General features: G+C 44.9%; 1 protein-coding gene and 1 long non-coding RNA gene across 7 annotated transcripts in view; both read right to left on the bottom strand.

Annotated features, from left to right (window-relative positions):
* LOC309882473 (uncharacterized protein) overlaps positions 1-12,439 on the bottom strand; it is a 126,280-nt gene that overhangs the window by 23,429 nt on the left and 90,412 nt on the right. The window lies entirely within an intron of this gene.
* On the bottom strand, positions 6,849-12,183 carry LOC309882524. Its single transcript, XR_014318309.1, has 3 exons — positions 11,797-12,183; positions 10,767-10,872; positions 6,849-7,231 (listed from the first exon to the last, which is right to left on the bottom strand). It is a non-coding gene; the product is annotated as an uncharacterized lncRNA (long non-coding RNA).

The following is a 12,439-nucleotide window of genomic DNA, read 5'->3' as shown; positions in this document are numbered from 1 at the left end:
CAAAATTTTGCAAAATGCAAAAAAATTTCTCATGCAGATTTAATCATCTCATCTGCACTCTGTCCCAACTCCAGCAAGGGCTGCTAACCTTTAGTCCATATTAAGACAGATGAACATTCAGAAAGAACCATCTGGCTAGGGAAAAGTTTCCTTTGTGTCCCCCTTGCAAATGACACTGACATCTAGTATTTGATCTTCTACTAGCTGCTCTGGGATTTGTCCCATGAGAATAGGAAAAGAGCTTCTGCTCCCAGAACAGAGGCAGGCTTTCCAGCAGAACAGGCGATGCTTTTAAGATCGCATACTATGAAACCTCAAGGCATAGTCCAAGGTATTTTAAAGGACATTAGTACTACTAATTACTTTTGTTCTCTGCTAGACTTAGATTACTTGAGGTTTTTTGTTTTGTTTTGTTTTTGTATTGTCTTTTAAAAAGAGGGCGGAGTAAATCACAACATACATTTAGGAGTGCTTTACAGTGCACTTTGATAGAGAACACATCACATGCAAATGTACCAGTGTGATCTACCGATGTTCAGCTGCGAGCAGCCCAGGTAAGTTATTTCCCATTTTGCCATTTCTAAACCATGCAGGTATTCCCTGTCTGTTTTCAGATACCTGCATATACCAGCTTTCAGATAGCTGGGTATCATCACACAGCATTTTATTTAGGGTGGGCTTTGTCTGTCTTGCAATGCGTCCAGTCGCACTGGCATAGGCTGACAGGTGATCTGCTCTTCCAGCAGATTTCTTGCTGGGTGTCTTCCTCCATGACTCAGCTATGGAAAACCAAATTCTCCCTGGAAATCGGTAACAGCAGGGGACATGAAAGGGACACAGAATTTTCCAGTCTTAAAATTGTTACATTCAGGAGTCATTAATGACAGAGGCTTATACTGGCCTATATGTAAATCTTTGATCTGTAACTGTGACCTCTTCCAAAACATGGCCAAGGTGAATGAGATCCTCCCTTCAGCCCTGAAAAGACGTGACTTTAAATTTATTGTTACTTATTTAATCTGAATACCAAGTTTTTCCCTTTCTAATTACATTGTCCAACTCTGGTTATGCAAACTGTTGTTTATGTAAAGCAATCTATGTACATCTGCATGCAGTGCCCAGAACTATATACAAAATTACAATTCTTCTTTCATTAAACTCCATAAATGAGCTTTCACATATTTATTCCAAGCAATCTTTTAAAAAGAATGATCTTGCACTGAAGAAAAAGAAAAATGTTTTCAAATAAATCCAATTTTCATGAGAGAACAAGCTTTGGAAATTATTTTTGAGCATAAATACTCAAAAAAAATGTAAAAGTACTGTTTGTGCAAAAATGACAGAGGCAAACAAAAGAACTGTAATTTGTTATTATCTCACACAATCTTAATTTAGGCAACAGTTTCCTCAGCTGATACTACAGGAAGAAACTGGAAAGGATGAGGTTAAACTTTTAATTGGTTGTTTACTGTTTCAATTCCAGGCAGTATTTACCTATCTGCTCAAGGCTGGGATGGCTCAGGGATGATACTGGGTGTACTGACTGTACATGTAAATAGGCTGCAAGTTTCAAGCCTGTGAACCAGCCACGATCTGATGTAATAAATCACAAGTCAGATGCTCTTGTGGTTCCTGACATCATGGGCACTCGAAGCTCTATTTATAAGCTCTGCCGTGCCCTGTCAGAGTATTGCCAATTCAGAACTGCCTGCTAATTAAAATGTTTAGGATTCTTTTCTTACGCTCTTTCGTAGATAGGGTGGGCGACCTATTTTCAGCAAATTTAAACCAATACAAAGAGAGGATTGCGCAGGGCCACGGTTGACGTGGGGCCAGGCACTTGCATTCAAGGGGGGCCTGGTGGAGCTGAGTGTGCAGGAGCTGGGCCACCAAGCCGCCAGCTTTGCTCTTGCAAAAGCAGATTTCCCTCCTGCTCCACTAAGGTGATCTGAAGCACTGACAAAGAAATATTTGAAGAGTGCAATGAGGACAACAAAGAGAAGGTGAGTGAAGATAAGATGACAAGAAAGAGACTGAAAACGATCAGCATGGGCACAAGGCTAGAGGAGGCCCTCCTGTTAATGCTCTGCTGTCCCACTCATGCAGTTTAGAAATGTTCCCATCCATGCTACTATTTATTGGGGCTTTTAAGGGTCAAATTCTTCTACTATAGCACAGAGCAAAATGGGTTTGCCTATGTCTGCTCTGGATGTAGCACTTCAAGCTGCTCCAACAAGGCTGCAAAGGCAGCTGGAGCACCTCTGGGGGCTGGGAGAGGCACTGCTTGAACTGTGCCCGCCCTGGTGACCAGTCAGAAAATATAGCCCTCATCAGGGCAATGCTGAGCCTTACCTCCTATGCGTTAGGCTGCTCTGTGAGCAGCAAAGCATCAGCTGCTTCTACTGACCAGTTTATTCAGATCAGGATCAACTAATTTCCAGGATCAGCCCCTCACACAAAACCCAGAGGAGCAGCACAGGCACCAGGATGCTGTGAGGTGGCCAAGGAACTTCAGGAAAATTGCCCTGTGTGTGCAAGGCTTTGGAGAGGAAGGCACCACAAACACTCCTAATCTGATGGAGGAGAAACTGCAAAATCCTCAGGCATACTTACTGATTGATAAAGCAGACAACAGGAAAAGAGATTTAAGCGAGACAGGAAGAGGATATTAGCAAGCCTCTGAGGTTTATAACTATTTAATTCAATCAGAGAAAGGTAACAGCTGTTTAGTTAACACCAGTGTCCCCATATAATTAGTGCAATTACGCTGAAATATATTACTCTGTTTACATCAGTTTGGCTGTGCAATGTTCAACACATTTGCACTGCTAAGAAAGCACCAGCTAAACACATCTCCATCTGCTGTGCCAGCCCCCTTCCCAGGTCCCAGCTCTCCTGGGACTCTCATGATGGTCAACACACTGCTGTGGCTAGGAACTGGACAAAAAGTCCCATTTTAAAAATCATTAGGGAATGTAGGGCTCCTTCCTGGTGCTAAGCTGCACAAAGGGTTACTGCAGTTTTAATTTGCTGCATTGCTAAAGCCACAGCAGTCTCCTGTTATCAGCAAGGTGATCTTTGGAGACCTACCCGAACAGCTGGAGGAAAACGGGACATCCCCAGGCATGAAGTTTTTCCGTCTATCTGTCTGCGCTGGCAGACCAACCTATGCACAGTATGTACTTGCCTGATCTGTACAAGGACTGAGCTTGCAGGACTGCCACTGAGGCCAGTGGACACTGCTGTTAAGCTCTTCAGAAGAGGAAGCCCAGCTCTCTGATACAAAGGCATCGGTATTGCCAGCTGGAATTACAGGCAAAAGGACAATCAGCAAGTGCCAAAGAGCTAAAAAACAGATACTTAAGCAAATCCTGTATGAAATATGAATGATACAATTTCCTTCTGCTTTCAGGATCAACTGACTAATTGTATTTAATTGAATTGTTAGGGTAAGGCCCATTTCCTAGAGGAACTTGTAAAGGATTTCCTAAAATAGCCCGCTGAGACTTCCAGGCCTCTTTCATGTCCAGCCAAACAAAACTATAAAGCAGCCAAGTAGCCCTGAACTGAGAGAGTCCCCTCCCTTCCCCTGCTTCAGAAAGGTGGAGGTGGTGCTCTCCTGACCTGGCTGCTGCAGTTTTCCCCTTGAAACGATTCCTGTATTTCACTGGCATAATGCTGGAAGGAAGCAGGAGTGACTTGTGGCTGGCGTGATAAAGGATCTCTGTACGAGCATCGCTGCTGGGGAGAGGCCGTATCAAGGAAGAGCGTTGTGCTCTTGCACTTGAACTCGGTCCATCTTAGTTTCTGACAATTGCTTCCAGCCAGGACTGACGACTTGAAGCTAAAAATTGCCGGTACCCAGCGGTGCTTAGTTTGGCCCTGGCGTTTCCTAAATCCATTCATCCCCGTACAACAGACTCTGCTATCTCAAGGGCTCGAAAGGGAAAGCGAATGCCTGGGACCTGCACGGCGGGCGGGTCAGGAGCCTGGCTAGCAGGCTGCAGCTGAGCACCGATGGCTGGAGATAGCGACCAGAAGCTGTTCCCAGCTGGCAGCGGTTCAGCTTCCTGTGTGACATGAGGTAGTGGCTTGGGGCCAGGGACCAGTGAACAAAGTACCCTCAGTACAGCAAACAGAGATGCCAGGGACTGGGTGGCTTAGCAGAAGATGGGCTCTTCTCTGTTTTTTTAGACATAGCCTCCCGCTGCCGGGGCAGCAGCGCTGTTCAGGCTTTTTAACGACAGGGAACACGAGCAGAGGACAGTGGGTGTAAGGATATTTGGAAATATCCTTAAACTGAGGTGAGCATACAGAGGTGAGCATACAGAGAAGCAAAACTTTATTCCTGGCTTGTTGATACTGCTATCCCATCCTCTCCACGGGCCCACAAGGGATTTGTCATCCTGAACAGCAACCTTGGGAGGTGTCCGCCCCTCAGCTCAGCAGAGAACAGCAGGAGGTGCAGTTTGGGCACATGAACCGAGTGCAGTCCTACAGAGAGCACAGGAGCCGTGTATCCTGCCCAGCCCCTTGCACCCTCTTCTCCATTACGCGTGGACACAGTGTTCCAGGTCTGAACATGGGACTGGGGACGCCTTCATCTTTAAGCAGCTTTCCCATTTCTGTGAGGTCTAAAACGCCACACCTAGAAATTGCTGAGACAGGAGGAGTTAGCGATTCAAATAAGCAGCCTGGTATTCAAAGCAATTGTCTGTCAGCTTCCAAGTCTTTAAAACAAGGTTGTGCAGGGACATGAGAGAAGAGAAAACACTCGGATTAATGAGAGAAGTGAGTAACAATAGACTTAATTAATCAATAACCACACCGACACCCTTCGGAACCACTGCCAGCCAACTGGAAAGTTCCTCTCTTGCGTAACAAAGTCAAACTCTAAGTGCTTTATTGCTCAACGGAGAACTTTTTTTTTTTTTTTTTTAAGCCCTAGCTTTGCATTTCATTGGAATTACTGACCTTTCATAAACATTGACCCTTTCATGTGCACTCTTTTTTTTTTTTCCCTCTGGTGAAAGGACGAGGGAAAATGTCAATTGACATTGAACTGATAAATGAAGTGTAGTGCCTCAGAAATACCTGTGGATGATTTCTCCAGAATGAACAATGTGTCCTAGAACACATTTTGAAACACAGACTATCTCCCAAGGACATACCTGCTGCATGTGCTCATGAACACATGCTAGAAAACATCAAAAAATATTTTCTTCCTTTCTTTTTTTTTTTTTTTTTTTTTTTTAATGATAAGAGGCCTCTCTCTTCCAAGGACTATACCAAGAGGACTAGACACAGAGCAAGAAACAGAAAAACCATCAACCTGAAGAGACAAGATGGCCATAAAAAAGGAGAGAGAATGGTACTGAAGAGACTAGTCAAGATAACACCGAGCAGTGCCTACAATCTAGTGCAGAAGTGGCTTATCTTAAACCAGAAAAAGGCACTCCTTATCAGGGGTAACTACACCCGCAGGTAGAGTCAGACATGCCAAGGAAGGGAGCCCCCAAAAGAGAAGAAGAAAAACACTATTTTTACTTAAAACAGCTCTTTTAAGACTCCTTCCTGTGGCAAGGAGTTTTAAGACAGCCCCCCACAGCCCCAACCCACCTCAGTTGAACAAATCAGATACATACATACATAGGACAGAACTCCCTCCTTATCTGACCTAACGTATTATCCACAGTGGGATACTCCAACTTGTTGCCATGTAGGCAGACAAACTAGATGTGCAGACATGGATTCACTTGAAGAGCAGTTTCTTCGTTCCGCTTCATATCCTGGCTGCATGTGACAACACAAGTGATCCCTCGGACCCCTCCTCATCTCATCTAGGGAAAGAAAAGGGGGATACTGGTCCCTCAGCCTTCACTGGTGATCTGGTGTTTAGGAACCGAGACCTTGGTATTTCAGCCCCTTTTCCAGAGTTCTCAGCAAGTTCAGGAGGAATAATTCACAGTACCCTTGGGCTAGCTTTGATTCACAAATGCAATGAAAAGGCGCATCGTATCTCCTTACCAATATTTCTGAGTCTGCATGTTTCTCCTGCAAACTATTTTGCAGTTGGCAGTATTTTAAAGAATAAAGCTCCCTACTCTACAGAACAGGTTTGCCGCCCTTAAGTCATCTGATGAGGCTTTTAAGATCCAAACCTTCCCCCCACGCTCCTCCGTACACACTCATTCTCCCATGTCGTGATAAGTGTTGTGAATCAGCCAGATATTTAACAAATACAGAGAAAACCCCACTGGAAACAAGTACACATTTATAGAAGTTTTAAAGCTATGGTAACTGCTGAGATTCTAATCATTGCATCTAATAAAAAAATCCATCAGCCAAGCATCAAATTCCACAGTGACATCAACACTGTAAGTTATGCAATGTAAGCAAGAATATTTTACAGACTAGGAGACTACAGAAGGGGCAGGGAGCAGCAAGGAGAGCAAGCAGTGGAGGATTGGAGGTGTCTGTGAAAGAACAGTATTTTTCCTTCTTATTAACCTTTGTGTTACTTTTTTTTTTTTTTGTTCCCTGTCAACATACAAGAAGCACCCACAATTACACTTCTGAATGTGGCCCTGTAGCTCTGCATCAAGCTGGGTCTTTCTGGATTGATAATGGGAAAGAGGTGGTCGTTTGTGAGGATGGCTGACCAGCTTTCAGATCCAGCTTATGCAGCTTGCATAGGAAAGGGAGAAAAAAGAAAGAGTTCGTTTGCCTTACCCGGGAGCTCTATGTTTGTTGTCCTATGCTTTCATTAATCTTGTTCGGTGGTCCAAGCACTGCTACTCTGAAGCAAGAAAGGGATCAAAAATAGCTCTAAATGCATTTTAAACGCATTTTAAATGGATCTAAGTGTAGCAGCATATTATAGGAAACTTCTGTTCATCCAAGGAACTCGAGAGAAAGCAGAGGCCACATGACTCAAATAATCTTCTGCATTATTTATTTCTGGGCCACACTGAACAATAGGCAGAGAAGTGGTGACAAACATTTAGACCCTAGGATAGATTTGCACTCTGAAACAGGCTGGTCTGTGGATTTGCCATCAGGTCTTGGGCATCTCTAGACCATGCATGGGCAGTGCTGAGCTGAGCCAAGGCTTCCTTGCAGATCAGTGCAGCATGCTGCTATGCTGACGTACCCGGTTTGAATGCGGATGCAGTACGGCCACTTTTATGCACCTCTGGGCCACGACATACAACTTTCAGACCTGAGCTGGCTGGGGATGGAGAGAGCAGAAAAAATGGAAAACAGAGAGATCGGGTAGCAGGGAGCAACAATAACAGTATCTGATATATAAACAGAATAGTTTATAAACAACATAATTACAAATAACATAGTTTATCCTCAGAATATCACGTCTATGGTAATAGCATCTGTCAAAGGCCCTTATGAAGTACTTCACAGCTTCATGATGCCTTTACAGCTAAGAAGCCACATCAATCTGCTGTATCTCAGGAGAGCCTTAGAAAATAGGATCATCTGTCTAATCACATAACTCCGGATGCAGGGAAGCTGGAATTAAAGCTGCAATCCTTAGCAGGCTAGCAGCCTTAGGCACTGCCTCAGTTTTACATCTCCCTGCCTCAGAAGGTTTCCAGAATCACAGAATCACAGAATCACAGAATTTTCTAGGTTGGAAGAGACCTCAAGGTCATCGAGTCCAACCTCCAACCTAACGCTAACAGCCCTCCACTAAACCATATCCCTAAGCTCTACGTCTAAACGTCTTTTGAAGACTTCCAGGGATGGTGACTCCACCACTTCCCTGGGCAGCCTGTTCCAGTGCCTCACAACCCTTTCAGTGAAGAAGTTCTTCCTAACATCTAGCCTAAAACTCCCCTGGCTCAACTTAAGCCCATTCCCCCTCGTCCTGTCACCAGGCACGTGGGAGAACAGGCCAACCCCCACCTCGCTACAGCCTCCCTTGAGGTACCTATAGAGAGCGATAAGGTCGCCCCTGAGCCTCCTCTTCTCCAGGCTGAACAAGCCCAGCTCCCTCAGCCGCTCCTCGTAGGACTTGTTCTCCAGGCCCCTCACCAGCTTCATTGCCCTTCTCTGGACCCGCTCAAGCACCTCGATGTCCTTCTTGTAGCGAGGGGCCCAAAACTGAACACAGTACTTGAGGTGTGGCCTCACCAGAGCTGAGTACAGGGGGACGATCACCTCCCTAGCCCTGCTGGCCACGCTGTTCCTGATACAAGCCAGGATGCCGTTGGCCTTCTTGGCCACCTGAGCACACTGCTGGCTCATATTCAGCCGACTGTCCACCATCACTCCCAGGTCCTTCTCTGCCTGGCAGCTCTCCAACCATTCCTCTCCCAGCCTGTAGCTCTGCTTGGGGTTATTGCGCCCCAGGTGCAGGACCCGGCACTTGGCCTTGTTAAACTTCATGCAGTTGACCTCAGCCCATCGGTGCAGCCTATCCAGATCCTCCTGCAGAGCTTTCCTACCCTCAAGCAGATCGACACACGCACCTAACTTGGTGTCATCTGCGAACTTACTGAGGGTGCACTCGATGCCCTCGTCCAGATCATCGATGAAGATATTAAAGAGGACCGGCCCCAGCACCGAGCCCTGGGGGACGCCACTAGTGACTGGCCTCCAACTGGACTTGGCTCCATTCACCACGACTCTTTGGGCCCGGCTATCCAGCCAGTTTCTAACCCAACGAAGCGTGCGCCAGTCCAAGCCAAGAGCAGCCAGTTTCTTGAGGAGAATGCTGTGGGAGACGGTGTCAAAAGCCTTGCTGAAGTCAAGGTAGACCACATCCACAGCCTTTCCCTCATCCACCCAGCGCGTCACTCTGTCATAGAAGGAGATCAGGTTCGTCAGGCATGACCTGCCTTTCATAAAGCCATGCTGACTGGGCCTGATCGCCTGCTTCCCCTTCAAGTGCTGCATGATGACTCTCAGGAGGATCTGCTCCATGAGCTTTCCTGGCACTGAGGTCAAACTGACAGGCCTGTAGTTTCCTGGGTCTGCCCTCCGGCCCTTCTTGTAGATGGGCGTCACATTTGCTAGCCGCCAGTCGATTGGGACCTCCCCCGATAGCCAGGACTGTTGATAAATGATGGACAGTGGCTTGGCCAGCTCCTCTGCCAGTTCCCTCAGTACCCTTGGGTGGATCCCATCTGGCCCCATCAACTTGTGCACATCTAAGTGCCGTAGCAGGTCACCAACCAGTTCTTCATGGATAGTGAGGGCCACATCCTGCTCCCCATCCCCTTCCGCCAGCTCAGGGTACTGGGTATCCAGAGAACATCCGGTATTGCCGCTAAAGACTGAGGCAAAGAAGGCATTGAGCACCTCCGCCTTTTCCTCATCTCTTGTAACTAAGTTTCCCCCCGCATCCAGTAAAGGATGGAGATTCTCCTTAGTCCTCCTTTTTGTGTTGATGTATTTATAGAAACGTTTTTTGTTATCTTTAACGGTAGTAGCCAGATTGAGCTCCAGATGAGCTTTGGCCTTCAAGAAGGTTTCCTCACTCACCAAGCGTGTTCACCTGGACTAGCTGTGAGTTCAACAACAGGCTATAGGCTATTGTGAGATGGACTGGGGATTATCAATTCACACCAACCTGTCTAAACAGCTCATCCTTCCAAGCCATTAACAATGGGAGCATGACAGAGCCTACACCTTTCACCATGGTAGACTTTAGACAGGACTTTTAGATACTCCAAGCTTAATAACCTTCTTGGAGGAGGTGTGCTAATTAGGTTCTGTTAACTCACTGAATTTTTACAGAACGTGAACAACTTCTTACTGTCATAAACTAGTGATAAGTATCTATTATCTCAATTAACTGATGTCATTCCAGGTGAAACAGATCATGTTGTAGGCTGCAATCTCAAGTGAGTAAGGATCTTATGGACCCAGAACCACTTTCACTTACTCTCGCATACATTAGAGGAACTGCACTGAAGTCAATGTGGTGGCTGTTGCTATGATCAGTACTGGAGTGCTTCTCTTCATCCCAACAGGTCCTGATTTAATTGCTCTCCCTCCTAGCACACAACTAGTTCAACTGAGTCAGATTATGCTCAGGACAAATACAGCTTGTTGGACTGGACCCACAGTTCTTGTCTCCTTCCAGAGTTAAGTCCACAGTGTTTCAAGCCTTATGTATATGCTTGAGAGCTTAAGGTAGGGCCATGGGTTGTGATCTACCACTGTTTAGGAACTTAGGAACCTCCACACTTGACAAAAGAAAAAAAAAAAAAAAAAAGAAAAAACACTGAGACCACAGAAATATGAAATCAACGAATGACTTGGGATGAACAAAGAAACCTAATCAGTATTGGATCAACCAATCTCAAGGAAAACAAACTAGATTTTCACGTATACAGTGGCAATTCACATGTAGTGTTATTAAGTAAGAGATTATACACTTGAGTAAATCTAATGTTTTAACTCAAGCCCAGTGGATGCTGTTTAAAAACACTCAATCACCTTAAATGTAGTACTTATACCATAAGTTACTGATGATGCAATTTAAAATCCATCTGTTTTACCTGTGTGCCATTAAACTTTCCCCCCTGGCTTCAGAGAAGAAATAAAGGCAGCTTAATTTCACTAAATCTCTCTCCTATTCCAGCTCTGAAATAGTGAACCACTTTATCTATGTCAGGGTATTTCCATCAATAACATTTTGTTACTGTGGGTTTTGTTATTTGTACATTTCTAAGTGTAGTCAGTGTAGGTCTGGATCCTACTGGTAGCCCTGGATCCATCTATTTAATCACAGGACAAACCTATTTCCTCCAGTTTTTCCCTTGAGTTCAAGGAGTAGCAGTTTTTGCCCACTCAATCCAAGTTCCTCTTCATAGATGCTCCTGAAACTGAAGAGCCTCGTTACACCTATAAAGATATAAAAGTTCTTGTAGCCTTGGTTTTCCCAAACCTCCTGTTTCCCTTTCCTGAGTTAGTCATTGGGAACCCAATGAAGATTTCCATTTATCTTTACTTGTATAATAAGATCATAGCTTGCAGCCTTGCTGTTACAACAACAGACTTAGTAGAAATCATAGAAATACCAGGCTGTAAAGACTTCACTGATCCCTTCTTTACAACAAAGTGAATCTGCCTAGGCCATCGTTGACTAATACAGCTTTGTTTTTAAAAGACTCCATAAACAGGGACTTCACAAGCCTCCAGCGCTGCCTCACTGCTTCTTCTCTTCCTATTTTCAGAATAAATCTACTTCTGATACTTAACCAAAATCTTTGTTTATGCAAACAAAGCTGCCCACTATCTGTTGTATAACCCTTCTGCCACGGAAGCAGGGAACAACTAACTCCTGTTCTTTTTAGAACGCCATCAGAAATGGTTTTCCTTGTTCCCCCTCAGTCTTCTTTCTCCTAAACCCAGAAAAGCCATTTCTTTCAAGCAGTCCCATTTCCACCAGGTTTTCTGGACCTGTCACCCTCTTCATTGCTCACTTCTAAAGCCACCTCACTTTGTGTTTCATACAGAGATGTGCTATAGGTAGGCTGATACTTTCTTTTTTCTTTTTTTTTTTTTTCTCATATTAGCAGAGAGCTTCTTAAATACCTCAGATATGTCAGATGACACCACAAACTGGATGAGGTTTTCTCCAGCAAAGAGAGCAATTGCATATAGGTAATTCAGTAACTTAGAGATTTTCTGGTATTATCCCAAGAATTTCGCAGTACCCTGGGGTGTGCAGCATACCATCATTAAAATCATCAGGATGAAAATACCACAACTGAGCAACTGCGCATGTTATGTTACTTTTGTTACCTTAACTCTTGGTCCCATTACCTCGTTCTGTTTCATCCCCAGGTTGTATCTTGTCTCCAACACCTTGTGACCATCTTGTGGGAATGACTGTCCTTTAATAGATCTATAAACTGCCAATAAACTATTAGGATTTTAGCTTTGTGGGATTGTGGGCATTAAAATGTTTTCCCTACATAAGAATGTATCGCATGACAAATCACCTAACAACATAGACAGCAGAGAGAGTTAATCTGGTACTAGCAGGACTGACGGAGGAAATCCAGGCTGGAGAAGAGCAGAGCAGAAAGCAGGGGACAGCAGGTCCTTTGCCTTCCCTGGCACCAGCCCAGGGAAGAAGAGCACTCGGGGAGGTGCCAGCCCAAAGAGCTCCATGAAATCACTTGGTAAGCCGGAAGGGGAAGAGGTGAGGTTGTGTTCAGCACGCTGATGCCAGTCCCTTGGCAGAAATGGCTTTAGTCTTGGATTCTCATTGAACCTCTTTGTTCTCCTCTGTTTTTTTGAACAATGTGGTTCTGTTTCTCCCCATGAATGTAACTCCTTATGGCTAACTGCAGTTGTGTTTATTCTTTGCATAAACCTTAGGAAACGATGTTTTTTTTTTTTTCTTTCTTCGCAGCAGATGAACTTACCTAGTCTCCCACAATGGTTCTGGGGTTCTCTAGAA

This window comes from Aythya marila (assembly GCF_965140915.1).
Source record: "Aythya marila genome assembly, chromosome: 1".
Taxonomy (NCBI): Eukaryota; Metazoa; Chordata; class Aves; order Anseriformes; family Anatidae; genus Aythya; species Aythya marila.
Note: the sequence above shows the minus strand (reverse complement) of the source record. Positions and strands in the feature narration are given on the sequence as shown.